At 38.9% G+C, this 24,977-nt stretch overlaps 1 non-coding gene across 1 annotated transcript; it reads left to right on the top strand.

The window, feature by feature from the left end:
- The first annotated feature begins 23,498 nt into the window (after positions 1 to 23,498).
- LOC126026694 (U6 spliceosomal RNA) lies at positions 23,499 to 23,602 on the top strand. Its single transcript, XR_007501916.1, has one exon. It is a non-coding gene; the product is annotated as a U6 spliceosomal RNA (small nuclear RNA).
- Positions 23,603 to 24,977: the final 1,375 nt, after the last annotated feature.

Raw genomic sequence — 24,977 nt, 5'->3', positions numbered from 1 at the left:
CTAGTGTTGGTTTCAAACCCATTTTACAGCTTGATCCTATTGCCTTCTGGGGAAAGCTAAATCCTTCTTTCAAACAACCTTGATCCACCCCACAGGGTTCTGTCCCTCTGGCTGACTCTGATGACCCTGGCCTACACTATCTGTCCCCTTTAATGGAGAAGTTTCACTCACCAACTCAAGCTCATGGCTCATAATTACATGGTGATCTCAGGGTGGGGGCATCCACCTGACGAGCATTCATGTGCATAGTTCAATTAGTAGTCAAGTTGGGGGGCATAAAGACAAGCACCCCTTAAGCAGGAGATTGCAGAATTCAGAATCCTGAACAGACAGCAGTTAAGATCCCAAGAATGGCTTTATGGCCACCTGTTTCCAGACAGGAAAAATTTTCTTGTCCTAAGCAAGCCACTAGAGTGAGCCAGAAGCAGAAGGTGCCTCCCATCTGGCCACACTGGGAACTCATGTCAAAGGCTTTTTTCAGAGGCTACTGTGAATTTTATGGAGGTAGCACATCCTGGTCTTTATCTAACAGGCCTGTTCACAATGCCAATTTCTTTTCTCTCATGCCCCATCTTTGCAGCAGTGGGGTTCTGTTCTTTCTCATTTGACCTCCACCTTACCACCAACGAGATCATCACAGCATCAGGACACATGGCAATCTGTCACACACACCACTGACCTCTTCATTTCTTTCCTGCCCTCTCCATTATATCCTTCCCTGCCTGCCGTGCACATTTGCTCTTTGCATCCACTCTTATCTAGGCACACCTGTATCCTGTAGCTATCAGACCAGAGTTCACAAACGCATGCCCCTGGTTACCTCCCAGCTCCATGGAGGCACCCCAAAAGCAGGCAATCATTTCTTTGAGGGGCATCACAGTTGACGTTGAGTTGGCACTTGGTAAATAATTGTTGAAGTTTGATTAAATGGAAGGGCTGAGTGTATTCAAAGCTAAGGACTATTTGCTTTAAGGAAACCCAAAAGATTTGATGAAAATTAAAACAATGATAAAGTTAAAATGCAAACAACCACTGAAAAATGAGGGTGTAGGCATTTATGTTTTTGTGTTATTTGAATCTGGCCAAGCCAAGTGTTTCCCTTTGGTTGCTCCCTTCCTTCCAGGTTCCCTGCTTCCTCTGCAAGGAAAAACGTAGATCATCTGGTTTCTGTAGACATAGGGAGGGAAGGAGAAAGAGATGATTTTCTGGCATGCAGCACAGACACGTGCCAGATGCTCCTACACTGTCATTACATTTTGCAGCTCTCCCATGGGGAGCTGTTTTGCAGGGGGAAAAACTGAGGCCATGGGGCTTAACTGCCTGGTGCCAGGCTCTGCCTTCCTCCTCCTGCTGCCTCCCTGCTTCCAACACCCACAGTCTGACCCTCACACTTGGTGTTTCTTCCACTTGGTCTGTCATCTCTTCTCCAGTGAAAAACATTAGCCTTATGAAGGTGTTTTTATTTGAAGTGCCTGAGTCACATTGGAACTGGAGTTTAATGAGAGCCACGATTTTCAAGTTAAGCGGGTGGTTTTCAAAAGAGAAGGCACGCCTATCTGCACAGTGCACTGAGCCTGCTATGTGGACTGAACACTGGAGGAGGCATGATCATAATCTGACCCATTGACCTGGGTTTCTTATAGACAATTAATCAATACTCAAGATACATATCAGCATATGCATGCATGCAAACATTCACACATGCTTACCTACATATATATATCACATATATGGAGAGAATTATTTTTTTTACCTAGCTTTAGTAATGGGAGAAAAATGATAAAGGCTTCTTTTTTACTTGTCTGTTGGTTCGGTATACTAAGGAATTTCTCATTCCTTGACCATCTGTACAAAATATGTGTATAAGGCAAGCGCAATAATAGAGTAGTATGCTGCCAACCTGGGTTTAATCTTGGTACCCATATGATTCTCTAAGCATCACAAGGAGTGATCCCTAAATGCAGATCCAGGAGTAACCCCTGAATACTGCTGGGTATGATCTCACTCTCCCCCCAAAAAATGATTACCCACTTTTCAGAAAGCTGAGAATTCCCACCCACTATTTCAGTACCCCAGTGGGCTATTGAGGTGAGGTAAAGGAATACAAGGCTAAGGAGCACAGGCAGTTGATTCAAAATTCATCTTTATTTTATTTTATTTTTGGTTTGGGGGCCACACCTAGTGATGCTCAGGGGTTACTCCTGGCTATGCGCTCAGAAATCACTCCTTGCTCAGGGGACCATATGGAATGCCAGGGATCAAACCCATCCTGGGTCAGCTGTATGCAAGGCAAATGCCCTACCATTGCACTATCGCTCTGGCCTCTCATCTTTATTTTTCAATGGAATTTGGTATGGGTTTTTTTTTTTTTTGAGTCAGGAATAGAACCCAGAAAATAGAACCCACACAAGCAATGTTAGCATTCTACCACTGACAACCTCCCTACTCCAGCACTGATCTTTTCCAGGGAAGTCTGAGGACAGCAGACTTTTTCTGTGGTTGAATTTGCATAAAGGCTTCCTGAGCTTCATTAACTATTAACTATTAAGTATTAATAGTTCCTAGGACTTCTCTCCAACAGACTTTTGAGAGGCCTAAGTCAGATGGCCTGGGAGCTTTTTCTGAGTCTTCATTCCAAGCCTGTGAGCTAACACTATACAGGCTTCACGACCTCCCCACTCCCAGTCAAACTGGTTTTTGCAGCTGTCAGTCAAACCCACGATGGCAACCTTCCCAGCGAAACTGAAGGAGTTGAAACTTCCAGTTACTGTTGATGAGATCGTTGGGATATGACCAAGAAGAGTATTATTCTAACAGAAGAGCAGGTGAGGGTATCTTACCAAGAAAAGGGGACACCAAGGAAAAAGATTGGGGCTGACCAGAAGGCCCAGTTCTGACCAAGGTGGGTGAATAACCTTGCTCCTGACACCTGGCATTGATGGAGGCGAACAAAGTCATAGTTAACCTTCCTCAACATCTAACATAAACACAAGGCCTCACATTTCCTCTCCAGAAAGGGAGCTGAGATTGTAACCGCTGAATCATCTAGAGACAACTCCCTTCATTGTGTTAAGCTTTTAAAACACTTGCTTTTAGTGGGAACCCTACAGGGAAATCCATTCTATTTCCCAGTGAAACCGTTAGCCTGGCTTGTTTCAAATTTTTATGCCGTGAGTGTTCCACAATGCCTTTATGTCATGTGATTTGGAAATGGCTTTTTCATATCCAGAAGGGGGTGAAGGGAAACTTATCAGAGCCAGAATTCAAATTTCTGGTCTACCAATATCTTTCTCACAGTCCTGTATCCCTCCATAAAATACGTATGATTGTCAAAGTAAATAGAGCCCCCTCAATCTTTTGTACTTTGAGAGAGGGTAGGAGATACATTTCAGCAGGAAACCTTACTTCAAGCTGCAAAGCCACTTTTCCTACAATATGAGAAGTCTCCTTCTTCTTGGGATAAAGGCAATGAATAAGCTAAAACCAAATGGTCATACCAATTGCCAGGTGACTTTGGGTGAGAAATAGAGGCCACTGTCCCCACATGAGGGCAAGTCCTGGTTTATCTGGAGAGCCAAAAAGTAGTGGATTGTCACTGCCAGTCTATTATAAGGATGATCCCACCCCATCTTTGTAGCCCCTTGTAGGACAACCTGTGCTGAGCATCTAATTCTGATTTCAAACTTATTCAGAAATAACTGTTTTCCACTAGGAAAGAAGGAAGGAAGGAAGGAAGGAAGGAAGGAAGGAAGGAAGGAAGGAAGGAAGGAAGGAAGGAAGGAAGGAAGGAAGGAAGGAAGGAAGGAAGGAAGGAAGGAAGGAGAAAGGAAGAAAAGAAGGAAGGAAGGAAGGAAGGAAGGGAATTGCCATTGGACTGAAATGCCTATTCTAAATCTCTCTAGGCTATTTATCTGACATTGCATCTTCCCAGAACCAACTTAACTTAATGACTTCTTTGGAAATCCCCTTTGCAATAGGTACAAAGAATTTATATTTAGAATAAAGTTCGGAATGGGGCTTCCTGCCCTGCCTTGCACCTACTTTTGTGGACACAGGCTTCGCAGGTTCTCACTACCACCCCACCTCCATAAGGTAATGAGGGAGATGCTCTTAGTCCCTGTCTTTCCTGGCTTCTTTGTATTCTGGCTTCCTGAATTCCTCCTGAAGCTCTCACTCTCACAGTCAGGCAGAGTCACTTATCAATTTGGTATCAAGCTGGTCTGAGTTCCCTCTGACTTGGGTAAAGAAGACAGAAGAACATAAATATAAACACGTGGGAAGCATGTTTGACCTTATGGGGACATTTTGAACATTTTTTCATATATTGTCTACCTTCTCACAATATATTACAGACAATTTTAAAATCACTGTGTATATGGGGGGTGTCGGAGCAATGGCGCAGTGGTAGGGCATTTGCCTTGCACATGGCTGATCCAGGACGGACCTGGGTTCAATCCCCGATGTCCCATATGGTCTCCCAAGCCAGGAGAGATTTCTGAGCACATAGCCAGGAGTAACCCCTGAGCATTACCAGGTGTGGCCCAAAAACCAAAAACCAAACAACAAAAAAAGAATCATTGTAGGGAATTTTGCTTTTTCATCAGTTGTGGTTGGGGAGAGGGAAAGGGTATCACATTTAACAGAGCTGCAAGAAGTGAGGATCATGTGGGACCCAGAATCAAATTCAGTGTCTCAAGCATGCAGAGTTCTTCTTTTCCTTCCCTCTCTACTCCTCCTTATTTATTTGGGGGAGGAGGGGACAACATAATTTTTAGCTGGTCTTGTGATATTTCTCTAGGAGAAACCAACCTATGTGTACATGTCCTAAGGGGTACTGTTCACAGCTGTGAGAGACCAGTTTCTAAAAAAATGACTCCTTAAGAGTTACAAAATAGGGCCTATGTCTGTTCACTTATTAGCTAGACAGACTATATTTTTTTTCTACTATGTTGCACACTTATGTGATTTATAATTTTATTACCAAAATCATTGCAATAAATACTTTTAAATACATCTTTTTACAATCGACAATATATTTCTAAAGTTAGTCCTCAATAGACTCTTCTATCAATTATAAATTATGATTTACATTTATATTCACTTTCTCTATAAAACAAAACCCTTACCATGACAACCAGCAATGTACACAAACATTTACTTCTCTTCCTTTCCCCCTGTATTTTGGGAGTAGAGAAAAAAATCATGTTTTTTTTTTAAATCAGATTTTCAATATTTTGTATTATCTGAATTACAGCATATTTATTCAATAATAATAGTATAAATAAATAGTAATAAAGTCAGAAATGTGTAAAATGTCCAGGGTTTTATAGGTTTGGGGGAAGACAAAGATATTTAATGTGGAAAAATGCACTTCACAGTGATCTGTGAACTCAAATTTAAATTTTGCAAAGGGGATGGAATAACAATGACAGACAGGATGATGCCCACCTCCATTTGTTAATATGACTTGAATATTTTGAGTACCTTATGCAGAATTGTGGAAATACTACAAGCATGAAACACATGAAAACACATCAGACAAAATTTTCTGTCTTCTTGGGGTTTAAGAAATCTTAATTATGGGGCCGGGTAGGTGGCGCTGGAGGTAAGGTGTCTGCCTTGCCAGCGCTAGCCAAGGAAGGACCGCGGTTCGATCCCCCGGCGTCCCATATGGTCCCCCCAAGCCAGGGGCGATTTCTGAGCACATAGCCAGGAGTAACCCCTGAGCGTCAAACGGGTGTGGCCCAAAAAAAAAAAAAACCAAAAAAAAAAAAAAAAAAAAAAAAGAAATCTTAATTCTAAGAAAACCTTCAAAACATAATAATCATGTTAAGTTAGGCAAATGACTTCACTTATTTCTAACTTCACTTTCATATCTGTGGCTTATTTTAATTATCTCACACAATGTTGCAAGAAATACTGATAGTGATTATAAAAGTTCAATACAAAGCCTATAAAACTATTACAAAGTAATTCATTTTGCATTATCTAATTTAATTCCGTAGGTTACAGCTTAATGAGATATTATGAACTCTTACCCATATTGGTCTTTTAAGTTAATATAATTAAACCAAGATATCCAGTTGAATGACCTCAAAATAACCTAGCCATCATTTATACTATAAAAAGCACTATTAATTACCCTATGTCTCCTTCCCTCCCCAAAGTGTAATATGGTTATGGCAGACCAGACAACTATCACAAATAAATATCTATCTAAATAATAATATCTAAAGAAAACCCTAATAAATATTTATGAGACCAAATTATGGTGCTTTTTATTTTTAAAATTCATAATCAATATTTGAAGCCTCACAGAGAATTGTAATAATCTATTTTCTTCACTGGTTAAAGACTTCACCTGTATGAGTCACATTTAGTCCAATGTTGCTTACTTTCCTTTATTTTTCAATGAAACATCTTTGCACTTTAAAGAAAAGATGCTTTGACTTCTCCCTGTCCTTTCCATTCTTGTTTTTCATCTCTGTCCTTATTTGTAGAACTAATAAAGAACTTTTGTTGCAATAAATTGTTTTTTACTATAGCTGCATTATTAAAAATGTCCTAAGATTAAAAAAATTCTATCAGTACAAATGTAAGCCTAATGATGCATTTCTTAGATAATAACAAAGATCTACATGAAAAAAATTCACAAGACCACATGTCTTGATTACAAGTGAGAAAAGAATGATTAGCATGCAAGACTCTAATTCTATCACTAATTAGTTATGTGTCCTTGAGAGAGATCCTTAACAATTGTAACTCCCTTTTTTAAACATTCAAACAAGGGGTTAGATTAGTCTATCTTTTTTTTTAATATGATTTTTATTTTGATCATCGTGGCTTACATATTGTTGACAATATTATTTTAGGTACATATTTACATAAAAGCAAGGGGGATTCCCATCATCAGATTGTCTTTACCTATACCTCCATTTTTGTCCTCCCTCCCATTTCCTCTTCCCTCACCCTCAGGGCGGCTAGAATATGTGGTCCCCTCTGTATCTGACCCACTACCTAGTAGTCTTGCACCTGTTTGGTCTTGATGTCTCCCTTATTTCCCCCTCTAACTGGAGGTAGGACTAGTTAGTTCAAGATGCATGGTTTTGTTTGAAAAAGAGAAAAGAAATAAGCTGGGGTAAGAGACTAATATGCCGAAAATGTGCAGAATCCTTCTAGGGGCTCTCATCAACGCTTTGAGAGATCAAGGAGATAAACAAGGTGAAACACTCCCCCCGTACCAAAAGAAGTGTCAAATATCCAGTGAGGATTCCGGCTATATCGATTAGCACCACAAAAAAACAAGCAAACAAAAAAAAAAACAAAACAAAGAAAAACAGACAAACAAAAACAAAAACAAAAAAGAAACAAACAAAAACAAATCAAAACGAAAACCGCTATGGTCTTGAAATAAGAAACATGTCATAGCACATAAAGAAAGGAAAGAAAAGAAGAGAAAAAAAAATATAACTGGGGACAACAATTTCAATAATCACACCCAAACAGAGAAATCTACCAAAGATAGGTAGGTAAATAAAAATAATAATAATAATAAAAAATGAAGATAAAAAATAATATATATATAAAAAAATAACCGAGGTTTTGTACTTTTTTTATTTTTGTTTTTTCCCTCCTGCCCTGGCACAGTAAATATTGGGGTCATTCAAAGAGGAATTCACTTGGCCTAAGAAATATGGGGTTTCTCCGTCCTTGGAGTATATTGTCATGGGATCAACTATAGACTCTGCTCAGGATCATTTATTTTCCCGGTGGTGCTTTTGTGGTGTGTGGAAGACTTCTGCCCTGTCCTGTGTGATACAATCAGACCTCTGTGTCTAGAGGTCTCTGTATCTGCACGGATCCTGAGGTGGGACTTATGATGAAGTCAGTCTTTGTGGTTCTTGAGGTTCCATTCCTTCAGTGTCATTTTAATCCATCTTCTGTGGTTGGAGATCTTGGTCTTTGTGTTGAACCTGGGATGGCGCCTAGGATAGCGTCTTTCTTTGTGCTTCCCGAAGCCCCATTCCGTTACAATTGTCTCTGCCAGACCTTTGGAACTGGGGATCATAAGTATTGTGCAGGTCATAGCTCAAACCCTAAACTAGGGCTTTTTTATTGGTCCCAAGATATATACAGTCTGGTCATGGTTCTAGCAGCCAGTCCTCTATAACTCACGATCTTGGCTTTTGGACCTACCAAAGGGTGACAAGTCTTCTGGTTTTGTCTTGTCATTGGCTGGTAAGGTAGGCTAATCTATTCTAAGGTCAGGTTGTTCACATTTTCCTCGTTGTCAGGATATCATGTTAGAGCTGGTCCTTGTTGGTGGCCCCACAGTATTAAGGCTGTCCCGGCTGGGATTTGTTTCTTGTAGCTGTTGTGAGGAACTGTGCCGTTTCTATGTCTGGGGTCCAGGGTTCAAGGCTGGATGAATGGTATCTAATCACCTGAAGTCTAAGTTGATTCCACATGACATATTTTCAGGGTAGGAGATATCCCTGTATTGTAAACAACTATGAGTTCTTATCTCTAGTAGACAAGAGCTCTTTTTTTTATGTAAGATTTCCCCTTTATTTAGTGTGCCTTTGCAGGGAGAAACGGTGCTACCTTATATTGTCGGTGTATTTGGGGGTGGACAGAGGGGATAACAGAAACAGGTCACATACCCAAAAATGATAAAAAAAAAAGGAATAAAAATGTATCAGCTCACAAATGTATATGTAGGACAGACATTTAAAAAAATAACTTAATTAATTTAAAAAAAATAAAAAAAAGAAAAGAAAAGAAATAAAATGAGTTAGCGAAGTTTTTAAAGGACCAAAGTGGTGCAAAAAACTATCTTACATTTGGGGGAAAGCAGGTAAAGCGGTGCTATATTACAGGTCTTATGCCTATGTTGGAAGTACAGTTTTTCCCATTGTCTTTTGGGTTTTTCTTGTGGTGCATGGGTTCCCAGGCATCTTTATATCACACCCCTGACCTTCTTCAGATTGGTAAAAATTTGCGGCAGGGAGGTCTTGGAAGAGTTCTTGCTTTGGGGATACTTTTGGACCTAGGTCCAGTTTCAAGAAACAGTCCACATTAGGGGGAGTTGGTATGGAGGGCCTCGCATCATGAGTCCGCAGGGGAGTTGGCTGTCTTTTCTTGCAGGAGACGAGGTGTGGGTTTGACTGGGTGTCCCCTCGCCTGGGTGCTGGGTACTGGTTCATTGGGTAGGTGGTCGATCTTGATGCCTAATAGATTAAGGACTGAGGGTGAAGAGTTTCAATATGGTGGGAGATCTGGATGGGATTGGGGGGTGAAGGGATAGTTGGATTTCTGGAGGGGAGAAAGGGGAAGGTATATGGGAGGGGTATGAAGGGAGAGAAAAGAGAAAATTGCTTAGAAAGAAAGGGAGAAGAGAAAGGGAAAAAAGCAAAGAGAAGAATAGAAAAGAGAAAAGTGAAAGGGGGAAAAGAGAAAAAATAAAAAAAAGTAGAGCCTATAGTTTAAGTCTGTACGTCTCAGTTACTGCTTCGGTGGTCTGACTGGTCACGTGCTTCAGTTCCTAAAAGAAGGTGTAACCTAGAGATAAAGTGTATGTCAAAGAGTTTTCTCGGGGCCATCTCGTATTGCAAGCAAGGTATGGTATCTCGCGTGGTATCCCGAGTTGCCATCTTAGTTTGTCCGCCCTTTGTATCCAAGGGCGCCTGTGAACAGAAAAGCTGAGAGGTTATTTAAAATATAGTAAGATAAAGGCATTAAAACATAGTGTTATGGTATGTTTCCATTGCAGTCAGTGATTTCCCATGGTGTTCTATACTTCTGTTCCTGTATACGATCTCTAAGGGATTATTGTGGGCCTTTGTTGTAGAAGTCTGATTACATACCTGTTCTCTCTATGTTGCTGTTTCTTTTGTTGTTGTTTTCTTTGTGGTATAATGTGTAGTTAAGAGTTCGTGTTGTTCCTTTTTCATGTATTTTGGACAGTGCTCCCAAGTATATGTTGACTATTACAGTGTTTGGAGATTCTACCCTGTTAAACCCTTTTATTTGGTTGTTAGGTATTAGTTGTGTATAAAATATATGTTCTAGGTGCTTCAGAATAGTGCTACCATTCTGTGTTTATCTTTTGTCTTCTGACTTACTTTGTTTAACATAACATGATCTAGGTCCATCCACGTTGCTGCAAAGTCTGTGATTGTATCATTTCTGACTGCCATGTAGTATTCCATTGTATATATGTACCACATCTTAATGATCCATTCATCTGTTGTTGGACATCGAGGTTGGTTCCAAGATTTGGCTATTATACTGAGTGCTGCGATAAATAGTGGGGTGGATACATATTTTGGAATGAATGTCCTTTCAACTTGGGGGTATATGCCTAGGAGCGCAATTGCTGGGTCAAATGGCAGCTCAATTCTGAGTTCTTTGAGCACTCTCCAGACTTTTCTCCATAGGTGTTGTACTAGGGGGCATTCCCACCAGCAGTGGATGAGAGTTCCTTTCATACCGCATCCCCGCCAACAAAGGTTGTTTCCATTATTTTTGATGTGAGCCATCCTCACTGGTGTAAGGTGGTATCTCATTGTTGTCTTGATTTGGATCTCCCTGATAATGAGTGAAGGTGAGCATGTTTTCATGTGTTTGTTGGCCATCCTTCTGTCTTCCTCAGAGAAGTGTCTATTCATTTCATCTCCCCATTTTTTTATGGCTTTACTTGGTTTTGGGGGGCTCAGCTTTCTGAGTGCTTTGTATGTTCTAGATATCAGCCCTTTATCTGATATATCGAGTGAAAAGATTTTTTCCCATTCTGTTAACTGTCTTTTTGCGTTAAGTAGGGTTTCTTTTGCCATGCAAAAGCTTTTTAGTTTGATGTAGTCCCATTTGTTTATATTTGATGCTAACGTTATTGCCATTGGTGCTCCAATCTCGAAGACCTTTTTGATATATAGGTCTTCGAGTGTTCTGCCTATTTTATTCTCGATAAACTTTATAGATTCGGGTCTGATTTCAAGGTCTTTGATCCATTTTGAGTTAACTTTTGTATAAGGGGTGAGGTATGGGTCAATCTTCACTTTCGTACATGTGGTTTTCCAGTTGTACCAACACCATTTGTTGAATAGACTTCCTTTGTTCCACTTCAGATCCTTGCCTCTTTTGTCAAATATTATTTGGCTATATATTTTGGGGTTTATGTCTGGGAATTCTGTTCTGACCCACTGGTCTGAGGTCCTGTTTCTGTTCCAGTACCATGCTGTTTTGATTACTATAGTTTTATAGTATAGTTTCAAGTTAGGTAAGGAGATGCCTCCCAGCTTTTTGTTTTTCAGTATGTGTTTGGCTATCCTGGGTCTTTTGTGGTTCCAGATAAATTTTGTGACTGATTGTTCTATTTCTTTAAAGAATGGTGTCTGGATTTGGATAGGGATTGCATTAAATCTATATAGTAGTTTGGGTAGGATAGTCATTTTGATTATGTTAATTCTACCTATACATGAGCATGGGATGTTCTTCCATTTCTTTAGATCGTCTTCAATTTCTTTCTGAAGCGTTTTGAAGTTTTCCTGGTATAGATCTTTCACTTCCCTTGTAAGGTTGATTCCTAGGTACCTGATATTTTTTGATACTATTTTAAATGGTATTGTATTTTTAATCTCTCTCTCCTCGACTTCGTTGTTTGTATATAGAAACACTACTGTCTTTTGTGTATTGACTTTGTATCCAGCCACTTTGCTGTATTGGTTAATTGTTTCTAGGAGTTTTACTGTGGACTCTTTGGGGTTTTCGATGTATATCATCATATCATCTGCAAATAGAGATAGTTTGTGTTCCTCTTTCCCAATTTGGATTCCTTTGATTCCCTTCTCTTGTCGAATTGCTATTGCTAGGACTTCTAAGGTTATATTGAATAAGAGTGGAGAGAGTGGACAGCCTTGCCTAGTTCCTGACCTTAGTGGGAATGCTTCTAGTTTCTCGCCATTAAGTATAATGTTGGCTGTAGGCTTTTCATAAATAGCTGTAACTATCTTGAGGAAGGTTCCTTCTAACCCTATTTTGCTGAGTGTCTTTAACATAAAAGGGTGTTGGATTTTGTCAAACGCCTTCTCTGCATCGATTGATATAATCATGTGGTTTTTGTTTTTCTTGTTGTTGATGTGATGTATAATGTTAATTGATTTGCGTATGTTGAACCAACCTTGCATCCCTGGTATGAATCCCACTTGGTCATGATGTATGATCTTTTTGATGAAGAGCTGGATTCGGTTTGCTAAGATTTTGTTGAGTATCTTTGCATCTATGTTCATTAGTGAGATTGGTCTGTAGTTTTCTTTCTTAGCGGTGTCTTTGCCATCTTTGGGGATGAGTGTGATATTTGCCTCATAGAAGGAGTTAGGAAGGATTCCTGATTTTTCTATGGTTTGGAAGAGCCTATGAAAAAGTGGTAGTAAATCTCGGAATGTTTGGTAGAATTCACCTGTAAATCCGTCTGGGCCTGGGCTTTTGTTCTTAGGGAGTTTTTTAATTACATCTTCAATTTCCTCTGAGGTGATTGGTCTGTTTAGGCTTTCTAGTTCTTCTTTGTCCAGTCTTGGAAGAGGGTTTTTCTCCAGGAATCTGTTGATTTCTCCTGGGTTCTCTATCCTAGCTGAGTAGAGTTGCTCATAATATGATCTCATGATATGTTGTATTTCTTGGGGCTCTGTTGTAATCTCTCCCCTTTCATTTGTGATCCTACTGATTTGGATGTTTTCCCTCTTTTTTTGGTGAGTTTTGCCAGTGGTTTGTCTATCTTGTTTATTTTTTCGAAAAACCAACTCCTGGTCTCATTGATTTTTTGTATTGTTTTCTTAGTTTCTATGCTGTTTATTTCTGCTCTGGTTTTTATTATTTCTTGCCTTCTGGTTGTGGTTGGGTTTCTCTGTTGCTGTTGTTCCAATTCTTTGAGGTGATCTTTTAAACTGTTGGTTTTGTTATTTTCCTGTTTCTTGACGTAGGCCTGTATTGCTATGAGTTTCCCCCTAATTACTGCTTTTGCTGTGTCCCATAAATTTTGACATGTTGTCTCTTCATTATCATTTGTCTCAAGGAATCTTTTTATTTCTTCCTTGAGTTGCTCTTTGATCCAGCTGTTGTTGAGCAGCATGTTGTTTAATCTCCAGGTATTAGTTTTTCTCCATTGCTTCTTCTTGACCCCAATTTTGAGCTCTGTTGCATAGTGATCTGAAAGGGTACTTCTAATGATCCTTACCTTCATGGTCTTATATAGGTTGGCTTTGTTTCCTAAGACATGGTCTATTCTGGAGAAGGTTCCATGTGGACTTGAGAAGAATGTGTATTCTGTTTTCTGAGGGTGGAGGGCTCTATATAAGTCTTTTAGTCCTAAATCTTCTAATTTTTCATTCAGAGCTCTTATTTCTTTGCTATTTTTCTGTTTGGTGGATCTGTCCAGTGGTGATAGTGGAGTATTGAGGTCCCCTACTGTTATCACATTTCCCTTCATGTGTTTCTCCAGGTTTACGAGCAGTTGCCTCACATATTTTGCTGACTCTACATTAGGTGCATAGATATTGACCAGGGTTAGTGTTTCTTGATCTAGTGTTCCCCTGATCAGTAAGTAGTGACCCTCTTTATCTCTGATCACTTTCTTGAGATTGAAAGTGATTTGGTCTGATATAAGAATGGCTGTCCCTGCTCTTTTTTGTTTTCCATTGGCTTGAATAATTACTTTCCATACTTTTATTCTAAGCCTATGCTTGTCCTGTAGCTGTAGGTGTGTTTCTTGTAGACAGCAGAAGTCCGGTTTATTTTTCCTAATCCAGTTCTCTACTATGCGTCTTTTAATTGGGGAGTTTAGGCCATTAACATTTAGGGAGATTATTGAGAGAGAGGACTGTTGTGCAGTTGTGTTGTGTAGGGTGGTTTTTGTTACAATCGGGGGTTTGGATTGTGTAAGTCATCTCTGAGTAGGTCGTTTAGGATCGGTTTTGTTTGCACAAATAGCTCTAGTTCGGTCTTGTTTGAGAATGTTTTTAGTCTGTCCTCCCATATGAATGATAGTTTTGCTGGGTATTGGACTCTAGGTTGGAAGTTTCTTTCATTCAGTCGTTTAAATATGTTATTCCACTGTCTTCTTGCTTGAATTATTTCGACTGGGAGATCTGGTTTGATTCTTATGTCCCTACCTTTGTATTTGAGGTTTTTTTTCTCTCTTATTGCTTTAAGAAGTTCCTCTTTCTCTTTGTTTTTGCCATTTGGATTACTATATGTCTTGGTGTTGATTTATTGGGGTCTATTTTATTAGGGACCCTCTTGATCTCCTGTATTTGCCCTGAAGTTTCATTCCAGAGGGTGGGGAAGTTCTCTGCTATTATCTCTCTGACTACTTGTTCTTCCCCTTTCCCTATTTCCTCCCCTTCTGGTATACCCACGATTCTTAGATTGTTTCTTTTGTCCTTGTTCATTAGGTACTGGACTTTTCCTTCCAGTGCTTTGCCTTTTATTTCTTTGTTGGTTTCTTGTTCATTTTTTGTTTGCAGTTTTCCTTCGAGTTCTTCAATGTGTTTCTCCAACTCTGTGTTTCTGCTAGTAAGGCTTGTTACTTTGTCTGTTAATTCCTTCACTTCTTTTTGTATGGACTCTCATGCTCTTTAACATTTCTTCTTTAATTTGGCTTATTCGTTCATCCATAGCTATCTTATATTCTGTAGCTAAGGTTTCTCTCATTTCTTTTATTAATTCTTGCATTTCCTTCCTCATTGCTGCTTTTAGTTTGCCTTCCCAGGGATCTGTGCGTTTTGGCGGACTTGGAAACTTGTTAGGGTTTGTCTCCGTATCTTCAGAACTTAGGGTTCTCTTTGATTTACCCATATTTTTTTTGTATTTATCGGTGTGCTTTGGAGTGCTGTTCCTTCCGATTTCAGCCTGTTTTGATCCCCTGTTGTGTGGGAATGGGTCTCCTCCCTGAGGGTGGATCTAGAGGTACTGTTGGGAGAGTTTGCTGAGGTTTGGCTCCTCCTTGCTCTTTCTGTGGCCTGATTCCTTGCTTTGCCCTATTGTTGTCAGCTAGTACTGAGAAGCAGCAAAAGCCCAGCGGGGGGCGGGGCGGAACCGGCGTGGGTGGGCGGGGCGCTGCGGGGGCGGGGCGGACCGTTCGCGCGCTTTGGTGGGCGGAGCCTCCCTAGCCTCTGGAGGCCAGAGAAACGCTGCGGGGGCAGGGCGGACCGTTCCCGTGGGCCGCGTGGGTGGGCGGAGCCTCCCTACCTTTTGGAAGCCAGGGGAAACGCTGCGGGGGCGGGGCGGACCGTTCGCGCGGCTAGACAGACTATATTTTACAAAAGAAAGCTTACTGCTATGGATCATTTGATGCCCCAGTGGTGCAGTTTGAGTAAGATAAGATATAGCTATGTTCTTTCTCTTGATTGATCATTATTTTAACTTAAGAGCTGTTTTCCCATCATACTCCCACTGTGACCAATTAATTTTTATTTTGTTTAGTATAATTAAACTCAGAATGATAAAGAAATGGTATAAACTCTTAATGTGTTTCAGGCCCTTGAAGTTAATATCTTAAGTGATGTTCAAGACTTTCCAACTTTCCAACTTTCCTACTGCTGCTCTGATATAGATTTACTCAAAAGTCTTCCCTTAACACTGAGAAGATTTAAACAACAACAACAACAACAACAACAACAACCTGCATACTGGACAGGGCTTTCTGCATTGCCCTTTGTGAGTTGAAATTAGATGACGCTATGCACCATCCTGACTTCAATGTAGGATATACAGATTCCAGAATCTTCAATACAGAAACATGATACCAACAACAGAGACTGCATGAAAAATAAAACTTTATTGGCACTACAGACATTGACCTGGATTGGACAAACTAGTTGGCCTGGAGCCTAGAATTGGACTTATGTCAGGAAACTTCAGGGGTAAGGTCTTGTATTTAGGCCAATGTGTTTTCTTTCCATGTCCCCCACACTTTGGTGGGCCTATGCAAACAATAATTGCCACTCTAACAATGTTTTTACAGTGCTCCTTTGACTCTAAACCTTTAAGAAACCACTTGTAAAACCATCTGGAACTGCACTTTTGTTTTTGTTTAGTTTCAATTTCCATTCTTGAATATGTCTGTTGGTGTTTTTTGCTATTTGTTCCATTAAGTCTTGAATGGCTGTGAGATTCTAAAACTATATCTAATTGAATCTGGATGATTCAATTAAGTTATATAGAATTGTGCATACTAATCTAAAAAGAAAGATTGCTCAAGGAAAAACAGCAAACAGCCTGTCTCCTACTTCCCCAGTTGTTTTCCATTCCTGTTCTTCAGATGGGTCTTCTGCAGTCCAGAGAGTAAGGTAGTACTGTATTTCTGTTCTGTGGTGATGAGGCTGAAGTCTAGGAAGTGGTTTCCTCATAAAAGTTAGTCCAGACATTCTGGATGGGGGGAGAGGGAAGAAGAAGAGGAAGAAGAGGAGAGGAGAGAGTAGAGGAGTGGAGAGAGGAGAGAAAAGAAAAAATGTATGTCCCAGAGATAGGAAGGGGAGAAGGCATAAAGGAGAATGGGAGGGAAATTGGAGACATCAGTGGTGGGAAATGTGCACTGGTAAAGGGTATTGTATATTGTATGACTTTAATTGTGGAAAAAACAACAAATGTATTATGAACACTTTTATAGCCATGGTGTTTAAATAAAGTAATTAATAAAAAAAGACTTTCCAACTCCCACCCAAGGCATGGATAAAAAGAAAGCTTGGTATGTAGTCGATAAAAATATAAACTGGTTCAACTTCTTTTGAAGTTACTATTGAAGCTCCTCAAGATGCTAAAAATGGACTTAACTAGACAGTCCTAAAAATCCACTTCCAGCTAGTTCTCCAAAGAGCACAAAATCATTCATTGGCAAAGTTATATACATGCCTCTATTTACTAAAATTATGTTATCTATCTTGTATCTGTTTACAAGACTAACAGCTGAAAATGACAGATGAGTGGATAAAGATTTATATGAATGGAATGGTTTATTACTTAACCACAAGAAATAAGATTTTTTTCCATTTGTGGATGAAGCTGAAGGCTGCCATGATAAGTAAAATTACTTAGACTTAGAAAGAGCAGATGATCCCATATATGTGGGATACAAAGAAATGTGAAATAGAAGGCAAAGCCAATCCATTAACACCAGGACCATGGAATGGAAGGGGCCATTGCTCATTAAAGAAGGAGCACAAAGGGAAGAGCATGGAAGATGAGCAGATGAGCATGGAAGTCATGGCACTTTAATGGAAATGTGATCATTTACTTTTAAGGAGTATGACAAGCACTTCTGAAATGCATATAGTGATGTAAACCAGGCTTACTTTAATTAAGTAAAAATAAAATCAAGAACATTACATAAAACAGCTAGTTGAGTGCGTTGAGTGGGTTAAAGTATATAAAAGTAGCTCCAACAAGATAATTTTCAAACAAACAAAAAGCTCTGATCACACCATTGAAAGAGTACCAAGTGGGTATTCTGCAATGAGTAGAAGGGAGTGATAATAAACTATTAAAGGTAAACAGGTTTCAGACACATCTCTCCCTTTTAATACAAATGCTTGTTTAGATTCTAAATTTGAAAATACTACCAATAGGGTATAAAATAATCAAAACCATACTTCATAAAACTTTTTTCTCTTTACAAGGAAGAAAAAAGAAGAAAGGAAGGAAGGAAAGAAGGAAGGAAGGAAGGAAGGGAAGGAGGTGGGAGGGAGGGAGGAAGGGAGGGAGGGAGGGAGGGAAGAAAATAAGAAGGAAGGAAACTTTTAGTCAGAGGGAGTTTTATCAAGTTTCATTTACCTTGGTTCTTTGTAAAGGAAAAGTATATTTTAGAATCACAATATTGGCTCAAGGAAGCATCCCCAGAGTTTGCTTAAAGAATTATTTTTTTTACTTTATTTTTTATTGAGACCAATGTGAATTACAAGTCTTTCACAGTTATATTTCAGATACACAGTGACAAAGAATTAGGGCAGCTCTCACCACCTGTGTTGAGCTCCCTCCACCATAGTTCCCAGCATGCCTCCCATACCTCCACCCTTAGCCTTCTGTATAGTTTTTTGTAATTTGTGTCTCTTGATTTTACTGTCATTGACATTGGTTCGGGTATTCAGGGATGACAATTTTTTATTTACACTCTATGTTCCTGAGACCACTTGGCCCCTGGGTCTCATCCACTTTTTATTTTCTTTTCTCAGTTTGTAGGAAGACATATAAATATAAGGCAAAACATGATTCATGTTCTATGATTCTGTAAGAAAGACAGGACTCCTATCTAGAAATATAAGTAATATATGAAATTTAAAAAGGGGGCACAGATGTGGCAAGTTTTTTGTATGTTCACTTTGCATAGAGGCAGAAAACATTAAGGAAATTAGAAAGAAAATTTCCTTGGCATAAGAGATACAGATTGTCTCTACCTTTGAAGCATACTCTCATGACATGGACTACAGGCTCCGGACATGTTAGTTGTCAAACCCCAAGGTCTTTCTTTATGGTCCCAGGAAAAGTTCTGCTCCATCGCAGTTGTCAAATCAGTCTTCTATAATTAGAGATTTTGGTTTTTGTACAAATTCTAGGGCAAAGCCTAGATAAAGTCTTTCTTTACAACCCCAAGAAAAGTTCTGCTCAGATGAGTTTATTGTAGTCAGTCTTCTTTAATCAGTGGTCTTGGTCTTTCAAAGATCCTAGAATGTTCTTAAAGAATTCTTATGTTGCAAGGATATTGGCACAAGAAATTCTGATCCAGTTTTCTTATGCTCTCTGTATCATTTGAATTTTTATTATGTGTATACATTCTTATCATTTATTTATTGCATGTAATAATGCATAGGTACAGAGTTGAGAAAAAGTCAACAGTTCTTTCATATCTTTCCTTTACTACTTCTATGTCACAGATAACTATTAGCAATATGTCCTGAATTCATCTAGACTTTGCCCTGGACAACACTGTTACCTCAATAAGACTGGCCCCTAAGGAAATTTGATTTTAATATATCCAGATGGTTCCAAGCAACCATGCTCTGAAGTTTAGTTAAAAGTCCTAAAACTATTTCAAAAAAACACTTGCGCTCCTATATTCATTGCAATTCTATTCACAATATACAAGATCTGGAAACAATGCAAGTACCCAAGAACATATAAGTGAATAAGAAACTGTGGTATAGAGCTGGAACAATGGTACAGGGTGTAGGGCGTTTTCTTTGCATGAAACCCATCAAGGTTCAATCCCCAGCATCCCATATAGCTTGAGAGCACTGCTAGGAGTAATTTCTGAGAGAACCAGGAGTAACGTCTGAGCACCACCAGGTGTGGCCCCAAACAAAAACAAACAAAAAATCTGTGGTGTATATCTATACATATATATATTCATGCACAATGAATACACACACAATTATAAGAGATAAAATCAGGCTCAGAGGGAAAATACAGCAAGGAATGAATTACCTTGCATGAGACTGATGCTTTTTGCATCACCTTCAAGGGTTACTCCGGAGCACAGATCAAGGAATACTACCTGAGAACCACTGATTGTGGTTCCAAATTCCCTACCCCCCCAAAAAAATGATGAAATCATGCAATTCACCATGACATGACTGGAACTAGAAGGTATCATGATACTGAGTAAAGTCAGTCAGTCAGAGAGAGAAGGGTATATATAGAACAATTTCTCTTACATGAGGGATATAAGGAAAGATTGTGAGGGAATATCAAATGGCAATAAACTGAGTGTCAGCCTATAGAACTGAGTTTGCCAAGGGGGTGATAAATATTAAGTAGGAGGGGAAGGTGAGACATTGGTGAAGGAATGCTGATACTCAGGTGATGGGATTGGTTCTGGAACATTGTATACCTGAAACTTTACTACTAACAAAATTGTAAATAATTACATTAAAAATTTTTAATAAGGGGCCGGAGCAGTGGCACAGCGGTAGGGCATTTGCCTTGCATGCGGCTAACCTAGGACAGACTGCTGTTCGATTCCCCAGAGTCCTATATGGTTCTCTGAGCCAGGAGCGATTTCTGAGCTCATAGCCAGGAATAACCCCTGAGCGTCACAGGGTGTGGCCTAAAAAAACAAAAACAATTAATTTTTTAAATAAATAGAACACAATAGATAGCTATTAAAATCTTCAATTTGGACCAACCACAATTTGTATTACCAACTCCAGGGGGTGCTGTTGGCACCACAGTCTCCATGAGGGATGGCTTTTGACCTGTGCCACAAATACCCAACCTGTCAACAAATCAACAGGACAAGCTAGGGACATGCACTTGCAGATAAAAGTTCTTAAAACTATGAAAAGTTGTCATGTTTGCATTTTATAAGACAAATGCAAAATAAAACTATGTCTACCCACTGTTTTTCCTCCACAAAGACAAAATGCTAACAAATGCATCCTTATTCAGCACTAATGATATGGCTGCATTTCTGGATGTTTGAGTATATGCATTCAATTACAAATGTAGTATTACTTGTTAATTAAAAACACTCATAAAAGTTTATAAATATATAACATATCTAAGAAAATATATACTAGTACATATTTGAATGATAAGGAAATAAGGCATGAGTCAGGGCTTCTGAAGGAGAGATAACTAGAAAGATCTTTTTTTTTTCATGTCTTTTTTTATTGTGACTGAAGTTCATTACACAGAATTATTTATGATACATGGTGACAATAAATGAAGGGCATTCCCACCACCAATATTGTCCTTCCTCCACTCCTGTTCCCAGCTTGTCTCCCACATATCCCTCCTTTACCTCCCAGAATCCTAGTGCAACTGGTCTCCACCTTACAGCTTGTTATAGGTTGGGTATCTATTCTGTTTGGTGTTCCAGTCTGGTCATTTTTTATTTACACTACATGTTCATACGACTGGTCCTGGTATCATTCTTCCCCCCCCCCTCAATTTATGAGGCTGAATGATTCAAGTTATGCTATTCTGTTAGAGATAAAAAGGTTAAGGAAAAGAGAAGAAAAAAATTGGTATCAACTACTAAAAAAGAAAAAAATCACCGAATAATATCCACAAAAGTGAAAAAGAAAGAAAAAAGTGGAAGAAAAAAAAGAGAAGGAAAATAATATCTTCTAGGGAATGCAACCACTTGAATGAAAACATTATTTGATGGTTTTTTTAAAAAAGCTTTTTTTGTTTGTTTCTTTGTCTTTTTGAGTCACACCCAGTGGTGCTGGGGGTTTGTCCTGACTCTGTGCTCAGAAATCTCTCCTGGCATTCTCAGGGACTATGTGGGATGCCAGGAATTGAACCAGGGTCTGTCCTGTGTTGGCCACATGCAAGGCAAATGACCTACCACTGTGCTATTGCTCCAGCCTGATGTGGTTTTTTAATAAAATTTTAACAAATTTTATCATTTCCTTTGACTATGAAAGTTGGCAGGAAGCCAACAAGTCTATGCTTTTTCTAATACATTAATAGAATTTGATATTCCTAACAAAAATAAGACCTTTGTTTCAAATAAATCGCAGATATTTTGAAATGTCATTTGTGCTCATCTAACTTTCAAAATTCCAAGTTTTAGATTTTGTTACTTATTAATAATAATTAATGCATTTCTAAATTAAAAAGATTTTTATAGGTGTATCTCACTAACTTTAGTTTCCCCTTATGCACAAGGATTTTTTAAGACCTGAAACAAATACAGTAAAAGGAGAGAAATTTCATAACTTTTCCAGAATGACAAAGAGGTGCAAATATAGATTTTACCAAAGTGATAGTGATACAGAGCACAAAACAGTTAAGAATAGAATTTCAGTACCTAAAAGATAATTCAGAGGATAAGGCTCCTGCCTTGCTTGTGAATGACCTGGATTTGGTACCTAGAATCCCATATGCCCCACTGAGCACTTCCAGTAATGATATCTGTGTAGAGCCAAGAGTAACCTCTGAGCATCACCAGTTGAGTCCCAGTAACAACAACAACAACAACAACAACAAAAGATGAGGGTAATTCACAACATCATGTATACAAAAGCAAATGACTTAAAATGGAAAAAGGAAGGTCTTGTTAGAAAGTGTTTATACAGGGTAAAGAGATAATTTAATGTGCCTGTTTTGCATGCAAAAAGCCTAAACCTGATCCCTGGTACCACATGGTTCCTTAAAGCATTGCTAGAAGTGAACCCCAAACACAGGAGAATTAATCTCTGAGTACTACTGGGTATGACTTAAAAAAAATCAAATCAATAAATAAATGTGGACATAGGTACTATGGAATATTTAGCAACTGCAAAACAATTGATTAAAATATGACAATATCTTAAGATATGTGCAAGAGAGTAAGGGGGAATTACTTTTATAAAAATAAAGGGAGTTGAGACTTCTCTGTTAATTTCTTTACCAAGCACCCCTGAATGTTAAACAAGCAGCTAGAAATATTAGTTGGCTAAGACACTAGGGTGTTAGACTTACATCGCTTAACGGCCGCATAAATCTTCTAGCCAATGAACACCACCACAACACATAGAACAATCTGCAATACAAGTGTGACAATGGGAAAACAATGCAGGCCAACACCAGGCTTAGAGAATGAAGATGGCAACTCTGATGACCCAAAAACTGCCAACAATCTAGTAAATCTCTCAGATATGGAGTTCAGAGAAAAATTACAGAGAATATTTATAGAACTCAAAGAAAGCAAAGATTACATTGAATGGAGCACAAATAAGAATCAAGAGACTATGAAGATAGAAATCAGAAAAACTCTAAACTTAAATAACAAGTCTGAAAAAACTCAGTAGGCAAATTGAAAACCTCAAAGGAAAGCCTCTCCAACAAGGTAACAGCAGCTGAGGATAGAATCAGTGAGCTGTAAGATGAGATGCAAAACAACTTTATCCAGAGAGATTAGAAAAAATATCCTCAAAGTGAATGAACAGACAATGGAAAAATTACTCAAAGAATGTGAACAGATGAAAATAGAAGTCTTTGATAAGCTCAACAGAAAAAAAAAACAAACATAAGAATCTTTGGAGTCACAGAGACCTAGGTAGAAAATTCCCAGGAAGAATCAGCAGTCAAGGGTATCATTGCAGAGAAACTCCCAGAGATAAAGACTGCATGCAACCAAATTCTACATGACAGAAGAGTACCAGGTAAAAGAAACCTAAAGAAAAGCACCCCAAGACACATTCCACCCACAATGATACATCCCACAATGACAAATCCCACAGATAGGGATACAATACTGAAAGCAGCATGATTAAAAGGGAAATTACATTCAAAGGAGCATCTTTAAGATTTACAGCAGATATGTCAGAAGAAATCCTCAAGGCCAGAAGGCAATGGTGCAACATAGTGACTAAACTCAATAAAATGAATGCTTTGCCTAGAATAAGGCACCCAGCCAGACTCACTTTCAGGTTTGAAGGAAGTATACACACATAGCTTCACAGATAAACAACAGCTCAGAAATTTTTCAGACTCAAAACCAGCCTTAAAAGAAAAACCGAGTGCTCACTTCAGCACATATACTAAAATTGGAATGATACAGAGAAGGTTAGCATGGCCTCTGAGCAAGGATGACACACAAATTCGTGAAGCGTTTCATATTTTTAAATAAATAAAAGTCAATAAAAAAAAGACTGAAAAGTCTACTTTAAGACAAAACCAACCAACAGACACACCAAACAGGGGTCACTCCTGGCTCCATGTTCAGAAATTGCTCCTGGCAGGCACGGGGGACCATATGGTATGCCGGGATTCAAACCACTATTCTTCTGCATGAAAGGCAAACGCCTTACGTCTATGCTATCTCTCTGACCCCATACACACCAAACTTCTACACAGAATTGGCACTAAATCCCATGACAATTATCTCTCTCAATGCCAATGGACTGAATGCACCAGTGAAAAGACACAAAGTGGCTAACTGGGTTCAATAATGAATTCTTTGAAACCTTTCAAGAGGAACTACTTCTATTCCTTTTCAGGCTCTTTCATAAAATTGAAGAAACAGTAACACTTCCAAATAGTTTTTATAAAGCTAACATCACATTGATACCAAAACCGGACAGAGATGCTGCCAAAAAAGAAAATTACAGACCAATATCCCTGATGAACGCAGATGACAAGATCCTCAATAAAATTCTGAAAAATAGGATCCAATGCCTCATCAAGAAGGTCATTCACCATGACCAAGTAGGTTTCATCTCAGGAATGCAAGGATGGTTTAACATCCATAAATCAATCAACACAATACACCATATCAACAAAAAGAAAAAGAAAAATCATATGATCATATCAATAGAATGATAGAAAGCATTAGATAAGGTATAACATCCATTCTTGATTTAAAAAGCCCTTATCAAGATGGGAATGAAAGGAATTTTTCTCAATATAGTCAAGGCCATCTATGACAAGCCAATGACAAATATTATTCTCAAGCTAAAAGCCTTTCCTCTAAAATCTGGTACAAGACAAGGCTGTCCTCTCTTACCACTCCTATTGAACATAGTACCTGAAGTACTTGCCCTAGTGATTAGGCAAGAAAAAGTTATCAAGGACATCGAAATAGGAAAGGAAGACGTCAAGCCCTCTCTCACTGTTTGCAGATGACATGATACTATATTTAGAAAACCTAAAGACTCTTGTAAAAAGCTTCTAAAAATAAAAGATTCATATAGTAAAGTGGCAGGCTACAAAATTAACACTGAAAAATCAATAGCCTTCTTATTCTTATTATTAGCAATAATGGTAGAGAAGAAATGGACATTAAAAACTATGGAACTTCCAGCTCACTTCATGAAGCTCACGACAAAGAGTGGTGAGTGCAGTTATAGAAATAACTACACAGAGAACTACCATAATCATGTGAATGAATGAGGGAACTGGAAAGCCTGTCTAGAGTACAGGTGGGGGTGGGGTGGGATGGAGGAAGATTTGGGACATTGGTGGTGGGAATGTTGCACTGGTGAACGGGGTGTTCTTTA

The sequence above is a fragment of the Suncus etruscus genome, chromosome 13 (assembly GCF_024139225.1).
Source record: "Suncus etruscus isolate mSunEtr1 chromosome 13, mSunEtr1.pri.cur, whole genome shotgun sequence".
NCBI lineage: Eukaryota > Metazoa > Chordata > Mammalia > Eulipotyphla > Soricidae > Suncus > Suncus etruscus.
The sequence above is the reverse complement of the archived record's forward strand: the minus strand, read 5'-3'. Positions and strand labels throughout refer to the sequence as shown.